Here is an 11,735-nt window from a genome sequence, read left to right as displayed (position 1 = left end):
AAATGTCGTCGGGGAGCTTTTGAAAGAGCGGCAGGGATCTTTTGGACTTTATTACTGCATTGCGCAATCTTGCCAGCTGCACATCCATCTGGTGCAGTCAGCAGAGCAATGAACACTTAAGTGGGCGGTAGAAAGTGGTTTCAGTTCAACGGTGTTTCAGCAGGCCCTGACCAGCTGACAGGATTGTGAGTGGTCAGCAATGAATCCACAGGTAAATCGAGCATTCCAACTGGTCCTAACTTCATCCTGTGAAAGCAGGGAAAACAACTCTTATATAATCAATGACACTAGCTGAAATATTTTAATAAATTGTCACTACTGCCTCACCTCAACTCTACTACCTTCTTATTCGCGGGCACCTCTGGCGGATTCACGTCGGTGGTAAGCGACTCCCCCTAGTGGTCGGGATAATTAATGCAACACGAGTTTAAGAAAACAATAAATCAAAACGAAAAATCTGAAAAGCAGCCAGCTTTTTTAAATTGTGGGAGAGAGGACTAACACTGAAATAGAACTGAAAGGAAAACCATCTCCACTCCAGGGAAGTGGGTAGATGCTTAAGTGCTGTCTTTGCTGTCGACTGGTGCACTAAATTTCAGACTCACGATCGCTGCCATTGCTTCACATCTCTCTGTATAAATTTGTTCTTTAACTTGCTGTTAAGTCTAACCACTCTAAACTGGCCAAAATACGTGTCTCTGGGTTTTTTTTGCTATGTGTCCAGGGTGTTTTTGTTGTTTTGTGTTTTTTAAAATCAAGAAAATATACACGGAATGCAGCAAGAAACAGCAGTTGTTAGTATGTGTGCATTCGAGTGACACTATTTGATTATGTTTCAGATGTTAGTGCTTATTTGCTGTTATTTGCAGTGATAAATTAGCTTGAGTTTTTCATATATTAAGAATTTAACTAAAAGAAAATTCAGGACTTTAATTAAGGACTTTAATGCGTTAATCGAGAGAATGCCATATACATATTACTGTTGTTGTTATTATTTTAGAATAATTGTAAACCGTGACTGTGTGGGTAACACACGCACTGTTTCAGGACCTGTTCCTGTGCTCTGGCATTATTTGAGTGTCTCCTAAAAAGGTATCTTGTTATAGAGACGTCCAGCCACTAGATGGAGACATTGTAATAGATATCAAATATCACTGTTATAGATTTACAGCCACTAGAAGAGAGGTCGCAACACATTTGCATTTACATTTCTATCATTGTTCAAGTTACGGTGCCCTAAGGGAATTTATAATCGATGTCTAATATAACACCACTACATTTTTGGGACAAAGATAAAATAAACAGCATAGCGTCACTAAATCATGTGCTCCTGTTCAAAGCACGGAATTTGCAAAATAATGCGCCCCCTGTGAGAGCTACTGGACACCTACTTCCTGCCATATTGTGAGTGTTTCCGCTCAGCCGGTGTTTTAGATCTACACACCATATGCGCTGACGGCTCCGCCCTCTTTAGGCGAGCCGAACGCCATCACTGCGACTATAGATCAGCGGAAGTGCTCCGCCGCGTTGCGCTTGAGCGGAACCATTGAATTCAAACCGTGCGTCGCCAAAAGGTCCGGGGACACTTTGCGCTACGTCCAGGTCGATTGCCAGCACCGTGGACCGTGGACCTCCAACAGCAAGTATGTCAAAGTCTAACATTTTTTACATCTTATATTTATATGTATCCTAATGTTTACTTTGTTTGCGATTACGCCACGAGCTGCTGCAACTTCAGCGGCTGAATGTTGCTGAGACTGTGCAAAGAGTGCTCATTATTGATTTACTGAGATGTTATAGAGCATTAAAAGCCTTTCGGCTCGCAGCTTGTGGGAACAGGTTGCAGTATTCTGTTGTATTTTGATAATTAAGTCTTCCTTTCTGTTTATGTCAACATTCAGGGTATTTATCAAATTCAGGTCGATCAGATTTTAGAAACAGAATCCACAGAGTTCCTGATCAAAACACTGGAATGAAAGAGAGCCTTCATTAAAAATGCACAAGTGGGTTAGGCGACCCAATTTGCCTTTGGTAATGCTTTTTAAGCAAGTAAATGTGCTTTGCAATGGTTAGAATTACATCATGTGTCATGTCATATTTTTAGAGTCAGTCAGCATTTGCATTTTTAACAGTTGTTCTTTATTACAGACAGTATAACATTAATGTGCAATTTTAGCAACATAAGACATACTGTAAACTATATCAGTCCTAGAGATGCACATCTTTACATTTGCAGATTGCAGAATTGGTCCAGAAGCAGCAGAAAATGCTGAAATAGAAGCCGTAATACACACAGTTGAAACCCTAATTAGTTGCTATTTCTAATTTCTCCAAAAAAACATACCCGATTCACTTACAAATATCTTTATTTGTCGTGGGAATGGAAAGATAAATGACAAAAAGAGGATAGATGCATTTTGTCAGGCATGCCCCATCTAGCACATGTTAGCATTGAGATGCTACCTTCACTTTGATCTCCCTTTCTTAAGTGAGCGCAGGTCACTACATGTTCATTAATGCTTTAGTCAGTGAACCAGTTGCTGTTGCACCTTCTTCTTCTTTTCTGTCCTTCCTGCGTGTTTCTTACAGGTGCTCTGCTGTTGACCCCTTCGTTGCTCTCAGAGTGACAAAGTTAGCATTCCCCTGAAAGCTCCTGTACTGACCTGAAGCAGCAGCGGGCTCAGATCATTGGCTCTGGTGCGGCCCCGGAGTCGCAGCATGAGGGGTTATTGACAGTGAGTGGATGAGTGAGAACAGTCTGCAGGGTCCCCTAACGAGCCATGACCGCCCGTTTGACTTGATTGCTCAGGAATGTTAGTGGGAGCGGGAGCTAAAGTGAGCGGCGAAGGTCTTTGTGCATAAAAGCAGGAGCTCCCCCCTGTTAAGGTCTCTTTGGGGTATTATCTGCTTCTGATATCTAACTTAAACAAAGTATTTATGTTCCGTTTTTTTTACACCTAACAAAAGAGAATTGAAAGCATATGTGAGTGTTAGTGAGCCAAGAGTAATTTGAAGCACAGAGTGAACTTGAACCTGTTCAGAGGACAAGAGTGACCTCATCATTACCTCATCCTGCTCTGCTAGAAGACTTATCAAAAACATGTGGTTCTGCCTCCTCTATGAAACCTGGATGGAGTTCTGGACTTCAGTTTTCTTCCTCTGTGAGAGGACGCGCGCGCGTGTGTGTGTGTGTGCGTACGTGTATGAGTGTGTTTCACCCCCTGGGCTCGTTGCAGCAGGCAGTTCCAGGTTTGGCTGGACCAGTTCATTAATCTTTAATATATCGAGCCTGCTCATGTGTGCTTGTGTATCTGTTCTACCGATTTAATCACCGATTTGAGACACGTAACGTGTCTTCTTTTCTCATCATGTGATGCCGTATGGCTTCGCCAGGCCCTGTTAGCTCCTGATTTCTAAGCAGAATATGAGCCGACCTCACAAGTGTCAATGGAAGGCTTTGTTTTCACTTCTAACGCCGCTGTTCATCCACCCAGTGTCAAGTTGCAGCGATAGTTCCTGGCTGTTCCCTCCCCCTTCTGTTTGTTCCCGCGACCCCTTAAATCCGATTCATTTAGCGCCCCGCTAATACTGAAAGGTTGACGAGTGATGCTGGTGAGTCCCGATGTTTTGTTTTGAGTGACGTTCGTATGGCGGCCGACGTGGCGCGAGGGATCGGACTGATTGTTTGGGATTCTCCTCTGAAGGCCGGGAAGCGCTTGATGAGGACCAGAAGGGAGAGGACAGCCAGATTTCGTCCTTTTCCGGGGGTAAAAGGAGCTTTCGTGCACGTGCAGAGGCTAAAATGGATCTGAATTCTGATCATTTTAATCCCAACTAGTGACTTTGATCTGACCTAGAAAAAAGATTTTGGACACATGATCTGTTGCCTGCGTACTTGTATACCTTTGTGTTGCCTGTGTGTGTGTGTGTGTGTCTGCAGGTGTGGTCATAATTATAACCTCAAAATAGTCTCACTGGATTATACACTGAACAAAACTATAAACACAACATTTTTTTCCCTTTTGGTCAAACTTTTGATACCAGGAAAATTCAGATCTAATGTGAAAGTGTTTATTTAACCTAAAATTAGTCCCATTTTAGACGTGGATGGTTAATCTCAGACAACCAGGATCATCTTTTACTGTGGTTCTGTCTGTCCCAGCATAATCATCTCTCTTTAGCTGTTGAGTTTGGTAAAAACTGCCACTGTGAGAATGAGAACAAGGGTGTCACCTGCGTTCCAGGGCCCGAGGGTCCCAATTAATGCGGAGATTAAATTAGAAACTGTTCCAGGTCACCAGTCAGTGAAGACAATGTCATGTCACATATTTCCTATGCTAGCATGTACAATATTTGTGCTCATTAGCTCATGCACGACCGCGTTGTCTTTCTTTGAGATTCCCTCAATTACCAGGTTCTGCGTGTGGCTCACGGAAGCATGACAAACCGTAACACTCATTTTAATGGTGGCACATATTTCTAAAGACCAACTCCCCGACTTTCTCCTGTTACCTCATCATCACGGTGCTAATGAGCACTACTGAGAAGCGGGTTCTTCGGTGGTTAACCGTCTTTTATTCACTCGCTGATTATATTTGATGACAGTAACTGAACAAGGAAGGAATGGCATCGGTACCATGCAGTTTGTGGACGTGTGTGTACCCACAAAAGGGAACCAAAGCTTGGGCGTGCCGACACCATCAGCAGATGATGTCGTAAATGTTGTTTGTCAGGGAGACCATAAAGCGTATTTCCTGGACACTTGAAGCTAACAACAGGTGACACACACACACACACACACTGCGCCTGTAGATAGATCTGTGCTGGCAGCATTGTGCTTCTTTGGCTGCTGATGTAGGTGTGTGTTAGAAACTGTTGTGTCTTGTTTGTAACTGGGTCAGCTTGTCTGTGGAATCGTGATTCTCCTCCTCATTCTCACCCAACCAAAAGGCTGTGTCATCCACCCTGAGCTCAGCCAGCGGACTGTGGCCCTCCTGTCTTTTTCCCCCAGTCATTGGCGTGTGCGTTGTGTCACAAAGGCTAATGTAATCTTAATAAACAGCTTTGCAGAGTGATTGCACTGTCACACCATCTGCATTGCTGTTGTGGTTCTCCCTCAAACCCACCCAGAGGTTGATGGATGGCGGGGGTGGATGGAGGTGGGTTCAGGCCGGACAGGTTCAGGCAGGTTGAATATCGGCTCCATTGTTAGCTTTGCGTGACTCTGTCGGTGTCTCTGACATACTAATTAAAGTAATTATTTGTAAAATAAAATAAAAAGTGCGCGCGCAGACGCTCCGGTTTTCCAGTTTTTTCCATTTCCCGGCAGAGGTGACACTGGAATACACCGAAAACCACGTGCGGTCGTTGTTTGTTGACGCGCTTTTTATTTCTTTGTTGCTAGGCTTGTGTGCAGATCGGTTATTAGGGTGGAGGCGCTTGTTGCCGTGAAGGACAGGTTGCTAACATGAACCCAAGCATCCTCCCATTTTGCCTGATTCATCTGTTGTGTTGTTTTCTCTGTTTTAGCAGTGACAAGTGTGGTTTCTTTAGGCCTAAACACTCGTGCAGAGATGGACTTCCTGCTGTGTAACTTCCTGATTGTGTCCTCCTTCTGACCTTCAGCTGCCCTTCGTCTGATCCTTGTCAGCAGCAATGTGACTTGGTGATTTCTCTATCTTCTGAGTTGAGACGTTGTTCCTCTCTCAGCCCTGGATTCAGGCCAGTGTCAGGGAGAAACTGTGGGATGTTGCCGACTTCTCACTTCCCCGGGGGGGGGTGTGCGTCATTAGTGATGCATGCTGCATTCTGCTGGCTCGCCCCCTTTAGGCTCCACTGAGCAGTTTGTCAGCTTTCTGCGTTTGTGAAGGCGGTTGACGAATCGGTGCTTTTGAGGTGTTCTGGAGTGCGATCAAGCAAACTGCTGCGGTTTGGGTTCATTTCCCGATTTGAAACTGAAAGTTTTGCTTTCAAAGACACTGTTTTTCTGTTTCATCTCGGACCCCGATGATACGTTATCATCGTGGAGATACGGCATGTTTCTGGGGTTGTGTTGCTGTGACCCGTGGAGACTGGAAATGGACGAGGATTTGCCGTGCACCCCGTCACACCCGCCCTCACCCCGAATCTGTTGCAAGCTTCGGTTACTCAAGAGGCGATGTTGCTTTGCATCCTGTGCATTGAGTTTTCGACACAACCCTTCCTGTGAAGGACAGATCCACCCAAACTCACATAAACGCCGTCACACACTCGCTGAAATGGATTTTTGCCTTATCTCTGAGCGGGACGAGCTCGTAACGGTCCTGTGAAAACACACATTCCTCCATCAGCCTTGAGAAAACATTGGGATTCTCAACACCAGATGCCGCCAAATATCCTAAATATTGGACACAAACCCATCAAATTAGTAGTTCTTTGTTTAAAACTATCAATCTTTCTTTGTTTTTTCCTTATTCATGATGGTTCATAGGGGTGTTATTGTTGTTATTCTACTTGTAATCATAATAGAACACACACACACACACACACACACACAGCGTGACAGATTTCAGCCCCAGGATGTGTCTGGTCGGGAACGACGTGCTGCTGTCACACATCTCGGACACAGAATGGGAAGGATAGGAACGACCGTGTTTCCTGCACCTCCGTGGAGGAAATCACTGGATAAGGCCCCTCGTTTGCCCACGGGGTCACTTCCAGGCTTCAGATGGGACGGCAAAAACACGGGTCACGTCATATTTCCTTGTGCCCGAAGGCCGTTTGAAGGGCAGTTGTGGTACAGAAGTGATGTCATCCTTTTCATGGTGTAAAAAGGCTGTTGTGGCGTGCCCTGAGGATGAGGTCGTTCGTTTAGCTCTGATCCCGGTGATCCAGGAAATGGGATTCGTGCGCTGTCCAATAGTTGTGGGTGAAGTGACAAATGGGCTTGTGTTTTTAAAACTCTTCCCAAAATGAGACGGAGAGGTGGAATTTTATTTGTCGACCACCGGTTCACATCAGGGTTCCAATTTAGTCCAAACAGGAAAGCAAATATGTATATTTCAGTTAAAAGTACCTCAAAAGAATGAGGTCACGCTGTATTTGACCTCTGCTGACGATGCAGGAGTGTCTAAAATGAAGCAATTCTATAACCCCAAAGGGTTTATTTGGGTATTTATGGGAGGCCATGAACTATTTAAAGCGCTCCTTCGCTAGCAGCCAGCCACAATACATTTTAATAACATGGCTGAAAGATGGAAATGGTCTTAAAATTAAATTTTAGTTATCCCGGAGGTGCCCCAAGGAGATCTGCCGCTCCTTCCTGTCTGGAGTTGAGTCGGTTTGGGCGTTGGGTTAAGATTCCTCCCAGACGTCTCCCTGAGGAGGTGTTTCAGGCACGTCCAGATGGGAGGAGACCCCAAGGGACACACTGGAAGGACCACGTTTTCCAACTGTTCTGGAAATCCTGGGTGTTCACTTGGAGAAGGTAGCCGAGGACACGTTGGCCCACACCCTTAATGCTAGCATGGACGTGAAGACATCACATTTATAGACTTTATTCTGCTCCCCATGTCAGCTAGGCAACAAATGTCACATGTTTAGGAGTGTAAATGCTCTCTGTCAGCCTCAGCTACAGAGCTGCTTCTACTATCATGGAGTCTTTCAGGATTCATCCGTAAAGGAAGTTCTTTTCTTGTTAACTCGGCTATCAGGGTGATGTGGAACACTGACTGGTAGATCCATGTGGGGTTCTTCAGCCTTTAGATCCAACTCTGCTAAAAATGGCTAACTTTTATACTTTAGTAGCTGGACTATTGGTTAATCTGCATCATCCCACCGGTTTCTTTGGCTGGTGTTATGTTGTTTCTCTCCAAACAAGCTGTTTTAGGGAGTTATCCAAAGTGGATTAACATTTCTTGATCTGGCAGAAGAAGATCCTGCTGGGTTGGGATCTGGGATGGTGAGTGTGTGCCTTTCCAGTGTTCCCACAGCCTCACTGGACTGTGGATGATGGAATAAGTTTCGGGAACGTTTGATAAGTTGTCCCACAGAAGAACCCGTTATATGCTATGGACTCCTGACTCAAATCTCCCGTCAGGTCGCAACCGCGAGGCTGAATGTTGGATGTGATGAGCTGATGCGTTAATGGCTCCAGTGATTTAAGTGCGTTTGTTCTTGGGTGGGGTTCCCCCTGCATAATGAAATGGCCGGGGGAAGAAAACAGCACTGATCTTTGGGACTTAAATGGGACATATCAAGGAAAAACACTGTTTTTATCCCGATTTGTTGCTACAGAAAAGTTGTTCTTCTATTCATTACATTGATGCACAACATAATTCTGCTGTGAACTGTCATCATGGGCTCATTTTTAAACCTGCCACAGTAGTCACAAGACTCTTCGCAACAGTCAATAAAAGCAGTAAAAAGCCCCGCCACAAACATCCCAGAGGGTTTTTCCACTGTGGTCCCTTTATGTAACACATCACACTACAGAAGGTGGCAGTTTGACATTTGATCATTAGTGTTTTAAAGCATTTTAAAGGATTAATATGACTCCTTCAGCAGATATTTCCACCAAACCTGGAGTCCTCTGCTTCTCCACAGCGGGCTGTCCAACTCTACATGGAGGCAAATGAGGTTAAAAAACCAAAAATCAAATGACAAAACCATATATAATCACAGTTTGGTGATGCGAATGCCTTTAATGACGCGCTGTGGCCCGCGGCCTGCAGCTTCACAGTCACATCCACTAACGCCGAGGCCGTCCTGGCGGTCGGTGGGGAGAGCTGTTACGCAACTGTGCTGTTTATTCTTGTCTCTCTGCGTCTCTCCCTCAAAAATCACAATTAGTGTATCTAATACAATGTTCAGTTCGCTGAATGATGACCTGGAATTTGCTTTGATTGCCCCAGTTGCTGTAGTCGGGGGTTATTAATAGCTCTGGTGACAGCAGGAAGCGTGTTATTATGTCCAGCCTGAGTCTGACCACGACTGTTGTGGCCGCCGCAGGGTCGACGGGTACGACTGAGATGGCTTCGGCTAGCCTGGCTAGCAGTTTAGCTTCCTTTCCATGGACCAGACTGGCAGACTCAAGTCTTCATGGCCTCTGAGACATACTGGGCAACAAATAAACACCTCTGGGTATTTGGTCATACCAAGACCGTGTTCTGAAATTTCCCATTTTGCTCTAAAAAGAGTTCTGGTGGCTCCAAACGTCTTCCTTCATTCCGGAATGATGAGGCCACTGAGCTCTGGGGGACATTCAGCAGAAATGTTCCATGTCAACAGGCCTGTCAATGAGCTCTGGAGTTTGTTTTTTAGCCTCATATTGGGGTCCAACCAGTTGAATTTTCCACAGGTGCATTATTAAACCATTATTCAGACCTATTATACACTGTAGGTGAGAGGTTGGTATTTCTGATGTGTTATTTTAGCCCAGTCCCTAAATCCCCAGTAGCCAGTTATCGTGATACTGGAATGTTGATGCGCCACCCTTTAGAGAAAACAAATCTCACATTCTATCAATAGCTCACGTGTCCTTCTGTGTCGGTCCCTGGTGTTGACACAGTTGCTGTTTGTGCAGATGTCAGATGACTATCGAGGGTCCCTCGGGCCGTCTGACATGTATCCATACGCACGGAACCCATCTCAGCCTGGAAACTGCTGACACCTGACTCACAAGTACAATGTACATGTGTTCTTTACGTTGGGGAGAAAGAGAACTCACGTCGGTCCTGCTTGGAAACACTGCGACTGTTTCCTAAATTGTTCTGCGTTCCCATAATTACAGCCGGTGTCGTGGATTTGAGATTACAGGGCTGTGTGACCCTCATACGTCTCCTTTTTGATTACAATCTCTGAGTGTGTCAATTTTGCTAAATTACAGAGCAGACAACGAGGTTTTAGATGGCAGCAAGTAGGGACCGTGTTCCTCACTTCCAGGTTGTTTACTTCGCCTCTTTGCCGCCAGTTTCTGGCATTTGTGGCCTTTAAAAACAGATAAGGAGTAAATGACGCAGTGACGCGTGTGTGAGTGCGCGTGTAATTCTGGGTTTGTGTCTGTTCTTAGGTCAACGTTGGCGCGGCATTATAAACCGGACGCCTGACAGGTAAGACGTTCCACTCTTCCTCCTCACACCTCTCAACGCGCGGTACTTCTGACCTTTTGAGCTTGGGCAGGCTTGGGACAGCTACGTATCCCATAATGCCTTTCACCTCAGCCCGCGGGAGCGGCAGTAATGGCAGAAAGTGTCTCCCATAAACCCCAGAGGCTCACTAGGCCGTACCTAAACGTATATTTTGGGGTTTTTTTTCTTCACTTTGAGTTGGTTCCGTCAGACAGGATGAATCTCTACGGTTATGAACAACTTTATTTGGGATTATTTATGACAGTGCAGATGACAGAGGAGCCATCTGGTTGAGTCCCTAATGCTCCATCAATTACAACATGTTGCAAAATGGCTTTACGGCTTTTGATGTAATCCCTTAATGAAGTTTTCAACATGCGCTATGTGATTGTTTGGCACTGCTAACATGAGCTCAAATGTTAAAATCCCAATTACATCCAATAAAACCTGTCTAATGATTGTGTAATTTGCATGCAATGAATAGATCATATAATAAAGTTAGAAGTCTTTTGCCGTGCAGTGTGGAAGATGTGGGGGGGGGGGGGGGGGGGGGGGGGGGTTAGAAAGGGAGGAAGAATCCGGAAGGTGCTGTCATTTGAAGGCCAAGGATGGAATCAGATACAAACCACATGAGCCATTTATTTAAATACAAAAACATCAGGTCAAGCGTTTCCACGCATCAATTTTTTGATGACAGTCCATCATCTTTTGTTTTCATCTTCCATTTTTTTACCTTCAGAATAGTAATCTGTTCTCTCTCTCATACACACACACACACACATATATATATATATATGCAGTATATGTGTTTGCATGTGCAGTAACCGCAGTATAAACAATAAAATGCAGTCTGAAGGCAGAGCCACTGCTGTAACTCATAACATTCTTGGCGAATGTAACAGATGATTGAGTAATAAAGTCCGACCGAGCCCTCCAAACACAAGTTTATTACTCTGATGAACGTGACGTATCCTAGACAATCCGCTTTTATTGATTTTCAAGTATTGAGCGAGCCACGGCGGTGCGGCCGTTGCCCGCAGGGCTCGAATCCCCGGGGGTGCCAGGTGCTCGTGCGTGTGTCAAAATGTGCCCCCTTTGGTAGCGAAATGCTCCGCGTACACACACACACACAATACACACACACCCTGCAAGGGTGTGTCCCGGATAAATAACAGATGTTGAGTGTGACTTCTCTGGGTTCTGTCCTTATTTTGTTATGCTTGAACGTGCGCTTCATTTGACGCGTGAACACATCTGCGGTGATTTGGGGAGCGGCTGGTTTTTACCTTTAAAAACCCAACGCGTTTTCTGACACGGTCCCTTTCGGCCACAAACGGCGGCTTTGTGCGGAGCGAGGCCAGACGGCTGCTCTCTCCTCACAGACACGTTTGTGCTCATCTCTGTCCACCTCAATAGGCTGATTCACCACAGCCTCCTCATGACACTAGAGGAGAAAATGTACTGGACGAGGAAGAAGAGGAAGAGGAGTCAGACCAGACTTACAGGAAACAAACGCCCATTTGCATCCATTTGTATATCTCCCCCGCCAGCATTTTAAATCCATTTTCATGCGATGATGAAGAAAACAGCGGTGATATTTATCGTGTATATGAGTGGAACACCTTTTTT

At 45.2% G+C, this 11,735-nt stretch overlaps 1 protein-coding gene across 2 annotated transcripts in view; it reads left to right on the top strand.

Moving 5' to 3' along the window:
- The first annotated feature begins 1,516 nt into the window (after positions 1-1,516).
- add3a (adducin 3 (gamma) a) overlaps positions 1,517-11,735 on the top strand; it is a 42,046-nt gene continuing 31,827 nt past the window's right edge. Inside the window, exons 1-2 of one of the 2 annotated variants that reach the window (XM_029850597.1) lie at positions 1,530-1,643; positions 10,049-10,088. The gene's annotated coding sequence lies outside the window, so the exon portion shown is untranslated. Of the gene's footprint in view, positions 1,644-10,048; positions 10,089-11,735 lie in introns of both variants that reach the window. The other variant, XM_029850599.1, reaches the window with a different exon arrangement.

The sequence above is a fragment of the Takifugu rubripes genome, chromosome 17 (genome assembly GCF_901000725.2).
Source record: "Takifugu rubripes chromosome 17, fTakRub1.2, whole genome shotgun sequence".
Lineage (NCBI taxonomy): Eukaryota > Metazoa > Chordata > Actinopteri > Tetraodontiformes > Tetraodontidae > Takifugu > Takifugu rubripes.
The sequence above is the reverse complement of the archived record's forward strand: the minus strand, read 5'-3'. Positions and strand labels throughout refer to the sequence as shown.